Source organism: Physella acuta, unplaced genomic scaffold (genome assembly GCF_028476545.2).
Source record: "Physella acuta isolate Inbredline_101_S28 unplaced genomic scaffold, ASM2847654v3 ptg001014l, whole genome shotgun sequence".
NCBI classification, from domain to species: domain Eukaryota; kingdom Metazoa; phylum Mollusca; class Gastropoda; family Physidae; genus Physella; species Physella acuta.
In genome coordinates this window covers 135430-154474 of record NW_026732531.1, presented here as the reverse complement: position 1 = coordinate 154474, position 19045 = coordinate 135430, and the positions used below count along the sequence as shown (strand labels likewise).

The 19045-nt window shown below is 38.9% G+C and overlaps 1 long non-coding RNA gene across 1 annotated transcript; it reads left to right on the top strand.

Annotated features, from left to right (window-relative positions):
• Positions 1-13240: 13240 nt before the first annotated feature.
• Positions 13241-18788, top strand: LOC131954593 (uncharacterized). The gene is made up of 4 exons (XR_009388781.1): positions 13241-13401; positions 14296-14382; positions 18082-18110; positions 18646-18788. It is a non-coding gene; the product is annotated as an uncharacterized LOC131954593 (long non-coding RNA).
• The last annotated feature ends 257 nt before the right edge of the window (positions 18789-19045 follow it).

Here is a 19045-nt window from a genome sequence, read left to right as displayed (position 1 = left end):
CGCGTGACCACTACTCAGTAAGCCTGAAGAGGAAAAGTAACGAACCTTGTTTTTATCAAATTACAATTACTGGGCTATGTCCCTTTTTCCCACGTTTTTTGTACAAATATAAAGGGGTCTAAAAGGTTAACTCTATTCCACCTGCCCGATGGACTGTAAGGTTTCAAAGGGTACAGTGTACCTATCGTTATTTTTTATGCTTTCTAAGTCATGCATCTGGTATAGGTAGGAAAAGTCTATGTAATCATACTAAATTTTTAAAAAATTATTTTAAAAAATATGGCAAGCGATAAAATTATAGCTACAATTTTAAAAATTAAAGTCGATTAGGAACCATCGATTACACTCATTTTCATATTTTTGTGTTGAACATAAGCCGTTGAAAATGATTTTGAATTATTGTATAAATTTAAATATTTGATAAAACCGCCCTCAACCCCACCTTGAACTGAACTGAATTGGCCAGGGAGAGTAAAACGATAAATGTCATAATATTTATTGTCCATGATAAATACGAACAAGGTTATCCAAGAAAACAAAATGGCGAACTAGGGAATATTTTCAGTTCGATTCAGGCTTTCAAAATTCGTTTGTATCCCTTTTCATTATAGTTGGCTTATTTTTTTATGACTGTTATGCTCAGATTACTAATATCTAACATTATTCTTATTAATTATTACCAATGTTTTTGTAGAATGTTTTTAACGCACGTTTCATTATTTTTGTTAGGCCTGTGTTGTGACTACTCACTGTGACTGTGAGTTCTGTGAGTGCTCTAAGCTAGAGATCTAGCTATAAGTTTCTAGATCTAATCTAGATCTAGATTATCTAGACTAGATATTTTTATAGAGAATCTAGTACTAGATCTAGATCTAGATGGAGTAGACTAGAGATCTATTATCTAGATCTAGACTAGAATCTAGCTAGATTCTAGAATCTAGATCTAGATCTAGACTAGACCTAGATCTAGATAGATCTAGATCTAGTATTAGAATCTAGATCTAGATCTATGACTATATACTATACTATATAGACATCTAGATCTAGTCTAGTAGTAGATCTAGTATGTTACGGCTTTTTAATATGTTTAATTATTTAGGCCTAATAAATATAAAAATACTAGATCTATTCTATTTAATTTATAAACTTAATACTACTCAATAATACCAACTATAGATCTACATCTTATAGTTAGTTAAAGTTAAGTAACTTAAGTAACGTTATATTGTAGGACAGTAGATTTCTAGATCTATTAAGTAAGTCAAGTAGTAGAGATCTACTCTAGTCTAGAAGTTATATAATAAATATATATTAATATATTTTATAAAAATCTATATTAAATAATTCAATTTCAATAAGTAGATCGAGGTCTATATTCTAATAGAATTTCTTCCAGACATTTTTCTCCGGGGGGGCACTTGAAATCTTCGGGGGGGGGGGGGGGGCGGTAAACTTTCTTCGGGGGGGCGGACACTGTTAAAAGTATATATTTTCTATATAAATTATATAAATTTCATTTCGTTCGGGGGGGGGGGGGGGCGGTAAAAATTATTCGGGGGGGGGGGGGGCTTTGCCCCCCCCCCCGAAGAGATGCCTGGAAGAAACTCTGATATTATATAATGATTGTACTAAGTTGTACTGTCTATAACCAGTCAGGTACCAGTTAAAGCTGCTTTGAATTTGAATCAGAGACAACCTAAAGGATTAAAATTTCAACTCAAGAACTTTTGCTTTAGCAAATGTGTTCACAAATATGTAGTCCCAAAGTCTTACATTTGCATATATCTATCATAGATGTTAAACATAATGTTAAGGGAAGAATCAAGAATATGGGTTTTTGTCAATTCTAGCCATACCAGCATATAAATGTAGACCAGGCTTAGTGAAGCATGGCTGATAACTAACCATCAACCACAAATACACCAAACTATAATCACTACCTGTTTCCTGGTAATGTGTTGTTATTGGCCGTGCAAGTTTATGAACATGTTGTAATTGTTAATATATTACAAAAGAAAAAGACAGTTGCTGATCAGATGCATTCCAGATATTTAAGGAAAAGATGTTTTCTATAAGGATAGGCAGCTATAGTAAATGAGGTTAGGGGAAATGTTGAGTTAAGATAAACTATTTAATAATTGTAATGGCAGAGATACCATCAAAACAACAAATGTAATTGGGTTTGTATGACTAATTAATGAATATCCTAAAATGCTGTAGTGGTCGTCCATAAAAGACTTTGAGGTAGTGGGGGAGATTTGGACCTTTGTGTCAGGGGGAGGGGGGTTCAGAAAGTAAGATGACACTTTTCCATGTTCAACAAACACTCATGTTAAGAAACTGAATTTAAGCCTTTAATTTGCTTTATTAAAAGTTGTTTTATAAATTGTTATAAAATAATTCATCAATAGGCCTACATTGAATGTTGGAAAAGCTCATAGGTCTAAATATTTTATGAAAATCGGTGCTTTAAAAACAAAATAGCGGGGGGGGGGGGGGGAAGGGAGGGTGTTGGCTTAGGTTTACTTTTTTGGGGAAGGGGGAGGTCTGGCATCGTTGTGACATCGTTAATAGATGACCCCATAGTCAGAGGTCGATCTAGATTGATTAGGCCTATATTGAAATGTTACTTATTATTACAATGGAATATAGCCTAGTAGTTTATTTATATTAAATAATATAACATCCCCTTTCACCACAACACCCTGACTATACTAATCCAAATTAAAATAAAAATGTTTGGTCAATTACTATTATATTATTAGTAATTTTTAGTTTGAATATTTCTAGCCTTAGTAAAACCAGAAGTGACTTTGTACTCATTTCACAAATGTTATAAAATATTCAATTTTGGTTTAAAAATATGCTTTCTGGCAACACAAAGTGGAACCACTTTTCCTACCTATTTAAGTATATAACTAGCTGCTATTTTGTTTTATTACAAAGAAAAAATTACTGAACTACACCAAACAAATGTGTAATGCGGAAACCCCGTTTTTTAATAAACTAGGCATACTGCCTAGCTTTGCTTACGTTTTAAAACAATGAAATTGAGAATTTGAATGATTAATTATTTGGTGATTGGCTGTTAGGTGGAGTGCTTAGGGCCATAGTTTAAGTAGTCTTGAGTAATTTCATTTCACGCAAACATGGATGGAATATTCGCAAACTTATTACTCGCAAGGTTATTAGAACTGCTAAGGCTTCGTTAATAGTATTAATCGAAAATTATAAAAATTTCAGTCTCGCGATTAATTTTTACAATTTCAGTAAGATACGTATTTTAATTAATAACGAAATATCTATTTAAACAAATGCTATACTTTGTAATTTTTGCTTTCTCTTTAAAATAGTATAAAAATTAAAAAAAAAATACTTTAATAAGTTACCTCCCATGTAAAAAGACCAAATGACGTAGACTGTTTACGATTTCACAAACAATTGTTTATATTAGAAAATACTGCATTTGGACAAGTCTAACGTTTGTAAAAGGTTTTTTCCGACGGGAATAAAGTTTTTTGTTACCCTCCAGTGTCGGTCTACGAACTCACACAATATTAGGGGGGGGGGGGGGTCGTTCGTCAATTTATTTATATATATCTTATATAAGGAGAATTTAACTAGCGGTCATTTTTTAACCCTCGTCGAGGGCTTTGAGTTTTACCAAAAGTTTTTCCATACGGCCTAGTCATCTTTAGAGATGCATGCAAAAATTTAGCCAGATATACAGAGGTTAACTACCCTAAAATTGGTGTTGAAATTACACTCTGGTTTTCAAATAAAATACAAAGATTATATAGGGAAATACGACTGGTCAGTTTTGACCCATTTCTAGATTTTTTCCCGGATATGGCCAGTTTTTTCTGACACCCCTAGGTGTTCTTCTACCACCTGACAAAATATCAAGAAGGGCCGTTCGGCAAAAGTTTTTTTTCGTAATATAGCTCATATAAAGAGACTTTCACTCGAGGTAACTTTCTAGCCCTCGTCGAGGGCTTTTAGTCAAACGGACAGGTTTCCCTTACGGCCTAACCATTTATCTAAGGGCATGCAAATAATTAGTCATATGTACTGAGGGTAAGTACACTAAAATCGTTGTTGAAATTACCCTCTTTTCTCACATAAAATACAAAGATTATATAGATTATACGACTGGTCAATTTGACCAATTTCTAAATTTTTCCCGGATATGCCGAGTTTTTTCTGACACCCATAGGCGCTCTTCTGCCACCTCACAAAATATCAAGGGGGGGGGGGGTCCTTCGGCAAAAGTTTTTTTTCATAAAATAGCTCATATAAGACGCGGATCAGTCGAGGTCAGTTTCGATCCCCTCTTCGTGGACTTTGCGGCCAACCGGCACAGGCTTTCGCGCTCTATTGCCCCAAGGCAGGATCCTGCCAAATTTGAAGCGCCTGCGGCTTCGGCAAATGCCTTTTTGGGCACCCAACGACTTTGCTTTATATATATAGATAAAATCACCTTTTAAATCGTACACATACCAGTGTACCAGCATTTTTTTTTACCTATTTATTTAGCCAGTAAACCTTCCGAAGAGCCTGGTACGTCGGACTCCCAATTCCCCTACATTATAGCCTGGGGGAGGAGAGGTGCAAGACTGCCGGGAATCAAAAGGGGTCTGCTCGCGACCCTAACCAGATATTTTGACTTTAAGCTGCGGCCTTCACGTGGCTTCGGAAGAGTGCCACTAGCCGGACCAAGCTCAAGACCCCCCTAGTGAGTGCGGAATGACTAGTGGCAGCCAACAGCAGCTAGAGGTTTTTGATCTGGCCGAGTGGAACTGCTGTATGCGTTAGGCTCTTTTCGAAGAGCCTGGTACGTCAGACTCCCAAATCCCCTACATAACAGCGTGGGGGAGGAGAGGTAAATGACTGCCGGGAACCAAAAGAGGTCCACCGCGACTCTAACCAGATACTTTGACTTTAAGCTGCGGCCTTAACGGGGCTTCGGAATAATGCCACTAGTCTAACCAAACTCATGTCCCCCTAGTGGGTGCGGAATGGCTGGTGGCAGATAACAGCAGCTAGAGGGTTTTGATCTGGCGGAACGCCCCCCTCGATCGAGCTGGGTACCAGGCGGTAGGACGACGTCCCGCGTCTGGTGGGTGGGGAAGGAAAGCCCGGTGAGAGCCGACGGAGAAGCGACCGACGTGTAGCGATTAACCGACACTATTTGTCGAGTCGCTACACTGAGGCTTGCCTGGCTAATGGAAGTCAAACTTCTGAGCCGGTTTCCGTATAGAAGAAGAAGAAGCCAGTAAACCACTATAATAGTTTTCCCATTCTGTCAGTTTTTCTGTCTGTCTGCCCGAAACGCTCTAGAGAAAACAAGGACATTTTAAAGCTGCACAGCGAACGACCGCGATGTAAGGTTACCTATAGGAATCTTTTAAAACGAAACGAAATATGTACAGTTGTAAAGCCGGAGAAGTACACACAAAAAATGACGTTATTGATTCTAAAATAAACAGAATTAAAAGTTCAATGCCAAAAAAAAGTACACTAAAATAATGACGTCATCGGTAATTCATAATAACATTACTGCCTAATTCATTTGTCTAATCTTAAAAGTTGTCTGCATGCAATTTTTCTTTCAGGCAATTCTACGTCAAGGGCGACGCCCCTCCACTCCACGATAACGTCTACCACCCCTTACCCTTTACAAGAATATAATTCTGTCAGAGGATTTTTATTGTGTAATTCTTTTTGGTAAATAGAACATTACACGCATGTATTTTAGTAATGGATTAGAAATACTGGAGACAATAGTACATTTACTGGGAGAAAAATAAGACTATTTTGGTACAAAATATTATAAAATAAGCTTACAATAATTTTGAATCGAATCTGTGATACCAAAAAACTGATGATTTTACTAGTATATTTCCTGATCTTTATTAACGATCTCGCTCGCGAGATCGACGGTGGCAAGGGACTATTCGCAGACGACCTGTCGACCTGGGTACAATGTACCCAGGTGAACGCGGCCCAGCAGAGGGCCCGACTTCAGGGCAACCTGGATCCTATAGCACGTTTCTGTCACAAATGGTTTTTGGAGATCAACACGGAGAAGACGGTTTATTCCCTTTTTACCACCGGGACGCTTGTCTTGAAAAAAGCGGTCAGCTTTAGAGTGAACGGTAAAGTGCTTCGATGGGATAAGCACCCAGTGTACCTCGGCGGGCAACTGGATCAAAAGCTGACCCTGACAAAGCATATAAAAAATCTTTGCGATAAAAGCTCAAAGATCTTAAGTATATTGAAAAAAGTACCCATACCTGGTGGGGCGCGGACGCAAGGCTACTCAGAACTGCTCATATTGGCTACGTAAGGGGAGCGCTTAAGTATGGGCTACCCATACTGGCCCACGCGACAAGACGGCCCTCGAGTCTCTGGATAGAGTCCAGAACGAGGGGCTACGCGTGATTACCGGGGCATATAGAACAACGCCCATCACGGCCTGTGAGATTATAGCGAACTTTGAACCCCTGAAGTTCAGGAAAGAAAAGGCAATTTTAAAAACGGTCGAGAGATTCGTACGGCTGGACGAGAGCGAGCTTACGCACACTGTCCTAGCTGAAGGATGGGTACGGCTCAAAAGGCAAAGCTTCGCAGAGACAGCAAGCGCCCTGCAGGTTAAGCACGACATGCCGACGAATCGGGCAAAATTGAGTACAGTGCCTGAAAGGCCACCTATGGAATTGTCAAACTGCCCTGAGCTAAGCCTAGAGCTACCTGGCGGGCTGAAAAAGGGGGGAAACGTAGGTGCTTTGCTAAACGCCGCGGAAGCAGCCACCGAGCGGTACCCTGCCCTGTGGATACGTACGTACACTGATGGATCAGCCTCTACAGGTTTTACGCGGGTAGGGTACGGAGCCTACATAGAGTACTGGAACTGTCGGCGACCCGGACCTCATGTCTGTGTAGACCGTGTGGCGGCACAAACTACGAGGCTGAAATCACTGCCATCGTGGCCACACTCAAGAAGATCGAAGATCTACTTACGAGTGGGGACGCCGTAGTTAATAATGCGGTAATCTGTACCGACTCCATGTCTGCACTGCAGGCGATGGGGAGCTACGGCTCGGACGATTACGATTCTGGCGTCCTATCGATGCTTTATGGTGCCGATCACATTGCGAAAATCTTAGGCAGAAGAATCTGCTTTCAATGGGTGTCCGGCCACGTCGGGTTAGAAGGGAACGAAAAAGCTGACTCTCTTGCGAACAAGGGGGGGGGGGCGAAAAAAGTGACCACTACCTCCCCTGTTACATATGGCGAATGTCTCGTGAGACTAAAGGAAAGTTTCAAACAGAAGTGGGAAAGAGAGTGGACAGAAGGGTCCAAAGCTCGGGCCGTCTTCAAGCACATGAAGAGGTCCTTTAAGTCGGATCCATGGTAGAATTTGCATAGATGGCAGCAGTCCATTATCACCCAGCTCAGAACAAGACACTGGCCGTCTAAGTCATACTTGTATGGCCTACAGATAGATTTATCTCACAATCAGATTCATCTACCACACCGCAGATGGCAATATAGCTAAGATTTATTTTTCTTCGCCAATTTTGCAGCTTAATATAAATGCCCCAAGATTATCATCTATGTTGATGTTCGAATATATCTGCTAGGTATGATACTCTCTAACCACACCATTTCGTTAAAGTATATCAAAAGGTCTTGTTTCCCTTGCACTTCCAAAAACAACTTAATTTTATCTTTCAATTATAAAAAACACGTTTCACATTTCCTTTTGACAGCCAGCATACTGCAGTTTAAAAAAGCAAAACCTCGTGATCTTTATTCATGTCTTGGTACAGTTCTTTAAGCAGACAAATGTTTAGGACCACAGATCTAATATAATTTACTACTTTTATTAGCAATGGAGTCGGAAGAGTTTAGCTATGCAAGGGGATAACGGTGGATTCCCCTTGGTTAGGAAGCTAAATCTTTTGCTGTATTCTGAAAGCCCGAATTTAACCCAAACATAAATGGCGCACCATTCGTACAAACCTCACAGCGGTTTTCCCATTTCAATCTTCCAGTTTCAAAAAACGTATATATTTTCTCCATAATATCTTCAAAAAGTAGCAACTCTTCTTTGCTATTGTAACACATATGGTTACCAGCCAAGGGGGATAAAAATATGAAGTTTAATTCATTGAGTTGCGGCCCCTGTGGGGCTGTGGCCCTGTGACGTAGTTGTTTTTTTCATGCTCTGGTGAGCGATGTTACCTGTGTTTCATGTCATGTGACATGGGACTGTGGTTAGTTTCATGCCTAGCCGTGTCCGTCACACGCAAGGCTGCTGTCTGTGGACACGGTGACCAAGATGTAGACCTAATGAAGGTAGTTATAAAAATTATGTTTGTTAAAATACTTATTTGTGTATTCCTGCTAGTGCTGCATGTGCACACTAGTTAGGGTGAGTATTAATATAAGTATTTATTTGTAGTACTACTTATTGGTACTTGTTGGCAGTACTGTGTACTGGCCAAAACATATTTTATTATACCCGTGTATATTGTAGCCTACACATGGTGTTGTCAGGAATGTAACTTTTTTTATTTACATTTGTTTTAGGGCTACAGTTTTGGTTTTGGTTTTGGTTTTTCTTCTTGGCTAGTTTGTTTTGTACTACTGTGTTGCATCGCCGTCATGGCCCGATGCTGTAAATAAAGCGAGTACTTGACAACAACTGTCGGTGTCAGTGTGTACTTAATCTCAGGGTCAGCCCGTCTTAACCACAACACCTCAGTGGGTAAAAGCATCCCAACTGAGTGAGGGTTACAGTATCATCTGAATGAATACATTTCACAAAGACAAGCAACTGCGAACACGAATAAATATCTGTTGATTCATCAACTTGAAAAGCGAACAATGGTGAAAACTTAATTTTATTCAAAATTTGTTCTTTAGCGTCTACGGACATGTCTGCTATAATCCGCTGTTTGTATTATTAGACAGAGCGATTTTTTGCATCTTTACTGCACTGGAATCCCCAAGAATTAATTTCACCATCTTCAACATGCAGGGGTTGATGAGATTTTCTCCTATTGTGTGGTGTTTGCTTGATAATTTTTATGCGACTTAATTTTATGCTTGCACTAATGCTGTGTTTCGTTGATGAAAACTTCGTCTTCGATTAAGTCTCTGACGTTTGCAACTAGCTTCATGCCGACGAAAGAACTCCATATCTTTTTGGTTTGTTCCGAATGACTCGTCTCAAGATGACGTTTAAGTTTTGAAGGTTTCGTAGACTCATGACTGTGAACAACTTTGCACAGTATGCATCGTTTTTCTCTATTTCATTTCCCGTTATGTTAGTAAAGTCGAATTTCAGATATTCTTCTAAATATTTGTTTTTTTTAGGGTGTATAGTCTAGGGTTTAGTCTACCAGTTTGCGACCTCACATAAAGCCCTTGGTGACCCCCGGGGGGGGGGGGGGGTCGCCACCCACAGTTTGGGAACCATGACTTATAGTATTAATAAATACGTGAACTAGCTTTACCAAATGTCCGTAGAAATAGAAGGAATTTTTAATAAAAAGCTTAGCATGGTCGATAACCGCGGAAAATAGGGGCTGATAGCATGTTTCTACATGTAATTAAGACATGTATTAATCCCTCTGGTATTTGGGAAATAGACAAAAAATTATGAGTTGACTAATTTAATCGTGTATTTAGATAGACAATTAGCTGTTGCGAGAGAACAATAAATACAATACTCAAAAACTCGATTTTGTATTTTGCTCTGTAGTAATACCCATCAAAATACATGTAAGCTTGTTCATTTGTATACTCCTGATGATTTTAAGAAATGAATTGTAAAAACAAACGCACGCGCACGCTCGCACTCACACACATAAAATACCATAGTGGTTTTGAGGTTTAGGACTCAGATTACGGATATGTTTATGAATACGTTTATTAAAATTTATTCCTGTAAAATTCTCAATGATCCGTTATCTATAATAATAGTTTCGCTGTCTGTCTATCTATCTATCTATCTATCTATCTATCTATCTATCTATCTATCTATCTATCTATCTATCTATCTGTCTGACAAGAACGCTCTAGAGAAAACACAAGGAAAATAAAAACATGCACAGTAATTCGAAAAACGAAGTATGACGTCGACACATTTAGCGCACAGAGTAGAAAATAATCTCAAGCCGGATAGTGCACACATTGATATGACGTCATTGATTATCGATATTCAATACAAAGGCAATTTGGTCTAATCTAAGTGGTTTGCGTGAAGAGTTTCTTTCATACAATTCTTCGGGTAGGGGCGAAGCCCCACCCCCGCGTAAGAACGTCTGAGCCCCCCCCCCCTCCCCAACTCAAAAGAAATTTCCTCATCGATACTCTATAATAAAATTACCGCCTAATTAATGTGTCTAATCTTAAAAGTGGTTTTCTTGCAATGGGACGGTAGACATGTTGTTTTTTTTTTTTGGGGGGGGGGGGGGGGGTGGTGTGTGTGAGGGGGGTGGAGGGGCGGGGGGGGGGTGGTGTGTGGGGGGGGGGTGGGGGGGTTGGTTTCAGTGTTTCTTTCAGACTTTTTCCTCCCCGGAGAGGGGTGGGGGGTACTTGAAATTTTCGGGGGCGGGGGTAGAATTTTCTGGGAGGGGGCGGACACTGGAAAAAGTATATAATTATTTTTCGTTGAATGGGACGGTAGACATGTTTTTTTTTGGGGGGGGGGGGGTGTGGAGGGGTGGGGGGGGGTGGTGGTGGTGTGTGTGTGGGGGGGTGGGGGGGTGTGGGGGTGGGGGGTGGGGGTGGGTTGGTTTCAGTGTTTCTTTCAGAGTTTTTCCTCCCCGGAGAGGGGTGGGGGTAATTGAAATTTTTGGGGGCGGGGGTAGAATTTTCTGGGAGGGGGCGGACACTGGAAAAAGTATATAATTATATTTCGTTGAATTGGACGGTAGACATGTTTTTTTTGGGGGGTGGGGGTGGAGAGGGGGGGGGTGGAGGGGTGGGGGGGGCGGTGTGTGGAGGGGGGTGGTGTGTGTGGGGGGTGGGGGTGGGGGGTGGTGTGTGGGGTGGGGGGGTGGGGGTGGTGTGTGGGGGGTGGGTTGGTTTTAGTTTAGAGAAAAGAGACAGCACTATCAACCTAGCGCCCGGTGTATCCTTCCTCAACGGGCCATTTTTCTCGTAATTAAAATATTTATAATGCATAGTTGTTATTCTTTCCCCGTTCATGCCCTAAATACATGGGATAGATAAAGTATAGCTCATCTGTTTCAGCGACTTCCGAATATGAATGGATAGTGTAATCAGCAATATGCCCTAAATCGTTGACTTTGCCTAAACTGAGTTAGGTACTCACCAGAACTAGGGGGACTCAAAGACGTTCTATTATTTTGAAATGGAGACATTCTGGTTAGCAGTCTAGCGCTCTAACGCTAGGACACGCCGTCCCTAATGAACATTTATGTAGCTTAAAAAGATATACAGATGTTTTACTTCTCCCTAGGGATATGCACAAGCGCTTAAAGTTTAGAAACAGCGCAGTAAAATTAACAGCGTTGGTAATGTCTGATATCATTACCTATGTGCGTGCATACATTCAGTAAACAGTGCAGTTTCATGCGCTTATATTGTTTACGAGTTAACTTTTATTTTTATTTCGGGAAATAATATGTCGTGAAAAAATTCTACAGGAATCACTTCTTCAGATACCATTTAGTCGTAATCTTTTATAAGAATATATCTTAATATAAATTATAAGCATTAAATCTGAATCATGTTTCTATACACTTTCACTTTTGAACGATTTCGTACAATCGAAAGGGGTCCTTTTTTAGAATTTATTAATACATTTTGTATCATTTTGTAAAGCGGCCTATTCTAAGAACTTTTAGACAAGCGCGCGGTTGTGTCACACACTAACAAACTATTTATATACACTGTCATTCCAACCCTTATAGCTATATAACAATATTCGAGAAAGTTAAGGGGAGCTAACTAAATATGTGCGAATCATAAAGGGTACGTCATGGTAAGACAAAAGAGCGAATGGTTACTAATAGCAAGCTTATAGTTCGGATCAATGGACAGATGTAGCTCTTTAGTTTTGAGCTGCAGCCCATCTAGAAAAGAAGACTTCCAAGATGGACGACGGCTGTGCAGAAACAACTGGAAAGAATAGCAGAAACCAGAGTCAACGGGCGGTACGGCGCACAAAATTAACACGTAATCAGAGGCGTCGAGAGGCGGAGGTCAGAGTTTCTTCCAGGCATCTCTTCGGGGGGGCGAAGCCCCCCCGAAAATTTTTTACCGCCCCCCCCCCCGAACGAAATGAAATTTATATAATTTATATAGAAAATATATACTTTTAACAGTGTCCGCCCCCCCGAAGAAAGTTTACCGCCCCCCGAAGATTTCAAGTGCCCCCCCGGAGAAAAAAGTCTGGAAGAAACACTGGCGGAGGCGTTGCTCACCGGGTGACACCATTTAGAAGGGGGGGGGTTGACACTAAGACAAAAAAATTGCAAGATATATAGAATAAATATGTGCTTTCTACACTTCAAAGAATTGTTAGAGTTAAAATGTATTTTAAGTACATAATGACGATAAACACAGGGATAGGGGGGGGGGATGACCCCATGAAGTAAACATGCAAACTGTAAAGAAAACAATGATACACCCAGCTTTATTAACAACTGACAATATAACCATCATAAGTATTAATGTGAACACTTTAAAACATCTACCGGGAGGGGGTGGGGGTGGCTAATACTTCAAAATTTAGATAGAACAAAAAAAGTGGGGGGGGGGATTAAAAACTTGAGGTGTCGCATCGGGTGACACCCGACCTAGCGACACCACTGCAAGTAATATTTAATTATGTTGGAGGAAAAACCCTGAAGTATTGCTATTCATTTCGAAGAGGAAGAATGGGTTAACAGTGCATTATAATACTAATACGGAAGATTAGATACAAATATAAGTTTATTATGTTCTGTATTGTTACAATGGCCTGGTCTACACTAATAACAATGGAGCAATAGCAATTACCTACGTGCAGTTATAGAAAAACAAATAACAAGCAAGCAATAGATATTAAGCACTCTTGACTTGGACGGCTCCGATAATAAGTGGCCAATAGAAATTGCAAACGTGCGGCTTGCCCGACTATGTTAACAAGTGACCAATAGAAATCACCCACGTTCGGCTGGCAAATGGCTGTTTATAAAACGTTGTGTGGTCTCATTATGTGAAGATTCTTCACTTCCACATAACGTATTAACAAAAAAACAGCAACGTATATTTTAAAACATTTTGAGTTGTTAAGCATTTACATAAAACGCTGATGAAAATGATGATCACATTGGTCCTGGTAGGTCTGGCGAGTCTTGTAGTGTACTCGGACAGGTAGGTACTCATTTTTTAGCACCTAATGTAATAGCCTGGATAATAGTTATTTAATTCATTCCATGCTTTATTTTTGAGAATGCATGGACGGCGTGGACGGATAATTAAAAGTACGGAAGTTTTTGTGAACATCTTTGAGTTCAGATCACGGGCTCGATTCCATAAGACTAATCAACAAAGCTCTAATGGGTAGCTGGCTAACGTTAGAGGGCGTTAAGAGAACGTTAAGGCGACTAGACATAGTTTTGATCACAATTATGCCTTTATATGCTGAGTTCATGTGTACTTCATCTGCCCAATGAACTGTTTTTTTCGAATGAGTACTTTCCTTAATCGTACTAGGGAATGTCATGCTGACAGTATTGCAAATATAAAACTAAAAATCGCATTTTAAAAATAAAATAAAATTGCAAATAAACAAATGTATTCAAAAGTTACAGTAACATGAATTATACATGTTTTATACAAATTATTTTATTTTAATTAATAATATCGAATACACTATCTTGGTGTTTATTTTCTTATTGTAAACTATTTACATAATATACCAGTATACTGACTTAACTAGGTGCAGATTGAGCGGTCTTATATAAATATTTTACGCCACTACACATGCATTCTTCCCAAACAGTATTTTTATTTTTTCAAACGTTTGATTCCACTTGACGGGGGTGTACCTGAAACTTTTGGGGGAACTAATTTAAATTTCCGGGTGTATGTATGCGGGGGAGGGGGGTGTTGGACACTGGTTAAATTATGTATTTTCTATATGAATTATATTTCAGTTTCAGGTAGGGGTTGGGTGGGGTGTGAACGACCTTTAGGAAGGGGTGAGGGAGGGGGTATAAGCTTGTACGAAGACGTGCCTGAAAAAGACTTTTTTCAATCCAATAGTTGCTGCCTGAACAGGTACAAGCACTGTCGTGTAAGCATCTTTGCATTAGCGTGCTGTGATGGCATGTCGTGCCAGCCAGATGCACCGTAAGAGAGTAATTTAATCAAGTATATTTATAAGAACAAATATTAGAATATTTGTAAGCTATGGTAGCACGAGCAAATTTATAAGACTCTATCACTTGGCCCTACCCAAATCTCACTTTAACGCCACGACAATCCCACTATGACGTCACGACAATCCCACAAGGACGCAACGACAATCCCAATAGGACGCCACGACAATCCCACTATGACGTCACGACAATCCCAATAGGACGCCACGACAATCCCACTATGACGTCACGACAATCCCAATAGGACGCCACGACAATCCCACTATGACGTCACGACAATCCCACAAGGACGCAACGACAATCCCAATAGGACGCCACGACAATCCCACTATGACGTCACGACAATCCCAATAGGACGCCACGACAACCCCACTATGACGTCACGACAATCCCACAAGGACGCAACGACAATCCCACTAGGACACCACGACAATCCCACTCTAAATCAGAGGGATTTTTCGCATAGGTTTGACAGACTACATTAAACATATTAAAAATGCAATTAGAAATATAAAATTATTAGATTGAAACTAAGGTTCGATATACACGAGACAAGCATCAGTGTTAGCTCATCTATGGATAGAAGAGTTATGAAAACTCACCTACATAGCAAGGTGGCCGCTCGCTTTGTTGGCTGAAACATGCCTTAAGGGAGAAGATGTTTGCTACTCGTGGACAAAGTCAATAGTTATTTTTCGATCCCACTCTAGTGATCACGGGACCAATGATTATCTAAAAGACAGTGATAATTGTGGAGCAAAGTTAACCACTTGTTATTTACAAAACAACTATCAAAATGCCAGTGGCGAAACAATAAAAAAGCTAATCACCCCCCCCCCCCCCCCCGTCCCCCGGCGGAGGTCCCAAATGCAGCGAGACTAATGATTCAAGTATTACACCTATCCCCCTGTGGAGGTGCAGGACACCCAATGAAGGGTGTTGTAATGCATAAAAGACAAACACACGGTGTTCACGTGTACAGCTGTATGTGCCCAGCTCACGCGGAGGACATCCATAAATGACTTCATACTTTTTTATGACTCACGAAAGACCAGATACGTCATTTATTAAGTGATTAATTGATTATAAATCTCCAATTGATTCATGTACTAAAAATATAAAAAAAAATAGTTTTACCTTTTATTAAATGAATATCCGCTGACTAGTGTTTGATAAAACTTGAGAAGTGGTGAATGTACAGCTAGAAGTTCGCTACTTGTAAGGCTAAGAGCGGTGAGGGGGGGGGGGGGTTCAGAGAAATTAACTTAAAATGGACAACAAAGCGCCGATGTGCATTTATCCATCAATACCAAAGTTGGGATGATCTTAACTACTTTTCCTAAAGCCTTACATTCGAGGGAGAGAATTCAAATTATACACGTTTACGATTACGTATTTTGTAAAACAAAAATTAGTAATCGTACATAAAACCAAAATTATTATTATATTCTTGATGATTATTTGTAGAATACACGATAGGACAGATTAATAGTTTTACCAATACAAAAAAAACTTACATTTTACATTGTAAAATCACAACTGATTGTGGGTTCCTTTCCAATCCTATAATGAAGCAAAAGTTGTCTTAATATCTAACGGCCTCTCTCGTAATGGACAAGCATGAGGGGTCCGCGTGGTCGAGTCGGTAAAGCTCATGGTTGCTAAACCGAAAAGTCTCGAGTTCGAACCCTCGGGCAGATGAGGCTCGTTAGCTGGGGACAGCCACTCTTCTAGGAGAGACAACTCCAAAATTAAAACAACTGCTGCCTTGTAGATTGTTCTTGGTTGGACAAAGGCTATGGAAGCAAATCCAAAAAGAAAAGCAGGCTGAAATCGGAGTCAATGGCCTCAATGGCGCATAACCAGTTGACACGTAACGCTTAATTGTGTTGGAGGCGTGGTCGAAAACAAAGTCTCGATGTCAAACCCACTGGCAGATAAATCTCGATCTCCTTCAACACTAATAATTAAGAACGAAGAAGAAGAAAAGAAGAAGAAAGGCCAAGCATGGGTCTGACCACACTAGCCCTTCATATGCTGACGTGACAGGTAAACACTGCACCTAACCAACTCTGTATCACCTGCCCAGTGTCCCGCCAAGTCTCAGACAACATGTTTTTATCGTTTCAAAAAGATTCCGGCCTACGATGGATCTGACCACACTATCCCTTCATATGCTGAGGACACAGAAACAGGTGAACTCTACTTCGCCGGCCATGTATCCCGCCAACTTTCGATAGGCAACTTTATCATTCACATTTAAAAAAAAATGAAAAAAAAAATGAACATTGACTTAATATGTCTCGAACCAGTGCCACCCGCATGATTAACTAATACACTAACATCTTAGTTATCTAGACTCATAGGACCAGGAGATATTGACTGATATATTTTACTTTATTCTGCGTAAGAAACTTCATTTACGCAAATAGTATATGTGATTTTCTCATGTCTTTGTTTAACTAATTAGTTTTGGTTTGACCTAGATTCTAGATCTATAACTTTTCCTTCTTAATCTTTAGATTCTAGATATAGAGAAATTTATTGTAATCTCAATTTAAAATGACTGTTGAAAATAAATAATAATAGTATTGAAACTTAATAAAAAAAAAGCAAACGGACGTATCGTTAAAGCTATAGCCGACAGAAAATTAGCTACATAATGCGTTATACTTTTGAATGGGCAACAAAATCTTGTATGGAAGCCGCCATTATTGTTATAAAAAGTAAATAAATCATGTGACGTCACTATAAGTAAGGTCATAGTTCTGAACTTTTATAATTAAAGTGGTTAATCTACTAATGAATATATCAATTAATTAATTAACGTCTTTAAATTAATTTATTTGTGTTTAACAGTTAGGTAAAAAAGAACATTGTTCTCTACCTAAATACGATTTTATATCTCTACACATAGTGCAGATTCTCTCCTGTAACCAAGCGGACAAAAAAAATAAAAATAAAATATTCAAACATGTAAACAAACTTGAGTTTTAGTAGTATATAGAGAGATAGAAATAGTATTTTATTGTATCTACTAATAAGAAGTGTTTGGTAAATACGCAAATAAAGCTGGTGTTATTCGGTATCTCCATAAAACGGTAAGAGCAACTGCACTAAAGTAACTAAATGAAACAGCATTTTGAGGAATATGTAATACAGTTCAATAAAGCTAAAGTAATATTATATATATATATATATATATATATATATATATATATATATATATATATATATATATATATAGAGAGAGAGAGAGAGAGAGAGAGAGAGAGAGAGTATAAAATTGAATTTTAAAAGGTTCAAATGAAAAGTGAAAGAGGTGGGGGTTGGTGTGGTCGAGCAGTTAAAGCTCATGGCTACTTAATCGAAAAGTCCCGACTTCGAAGTCCAAGGCAGCTGGGTTTGCAAATTGGGACAGTAAAACATCTAGAAGAGAAAATTACAAAATCGATTTATTGCTAACTTGTAGTTTGTTCATAAATGGAAAGAGGCTTTAGGAGACCATCCAGAAAGAAAAGTAGTTTGGTATGGGAGTAAACATGCCATGTGGCAAATTATTGTTTGACACGTAATGATCAATTCTAATAGTTGTAATCCTTTTCACCTTTAAAATTGAGAACTAAAAAGAAGCCAAAGAAACACCTCTGTTATTTTTTTCTTTAATTAGATATTCAGAGACTGGGATCTGCAACTATCGTAAGTTATTTAATGATGAAGAGCTTTTTTTTTTAAAAATATATCTTATTTACTTTTCATACGTTTATGATACGAATATTTAAATGTGTATTTCTAATTTTGAGTTTAAAGTTTGAATTAAGATGTTATAAGCAATGTTTATAGTTATACAAGAACAATGTAAAACTACCTTTTCGAACATGTCGGTCCGAAGGGCAGGTGAAGTAGAGTTCTTCTGTTTCAGTGATATCAACATATGAAAGGATAGTGCGATGAGCTATGCCTATTTTATAAAAACATCGATAGTACAGATATAGTGTTAAATCGTATATCAAACACAATATGTGCATAAAAACACCTGCATCAGGAATCTTGATGCTAGAAATATTTCTAGCTATGTACTGCAATTAATTAAAGCGCATTACTAAACGGAATATGTCACCAAGGAAACAATGCGTATGGTTATGCTATATTTTATACTATATAAAAATTGAAATTGTTATTTAATTTTTATATTGACGTCAATTATAATTAATTATTTTGATTTTATTGACAGCTTTCGGTGTGGGCGCATCAGCCGATGGAAAATGATAACAGAAAAGATTGTGTACTTTACCACAATATTTAAGCAAGTAACGTGAACAGAATGTCAATACATAGGCCTATTCCCCCACAATGCTTAAATAAATCAATTTTCCTTTAAAATGCCTTTTTACAAGTTTTTATATAACTCACTGTCTGTGTCTGTCGTCAATATTCAGTCAGCCTTCAGTCTGGATCAAAACGGCCGAGCAAAATTGCGGGCACTTCTAACTGACAGATCCGGTTCGTAGTTGGTATGTGGGTCAAGACGAAGACAATGCAACATCATATTAAATTGGACTAAATTGGTTGCCTAATTAAAGTTTTATGAATTAATTAAAATTTTGACCAAATTAGTAGGCAGTCTTATCCAA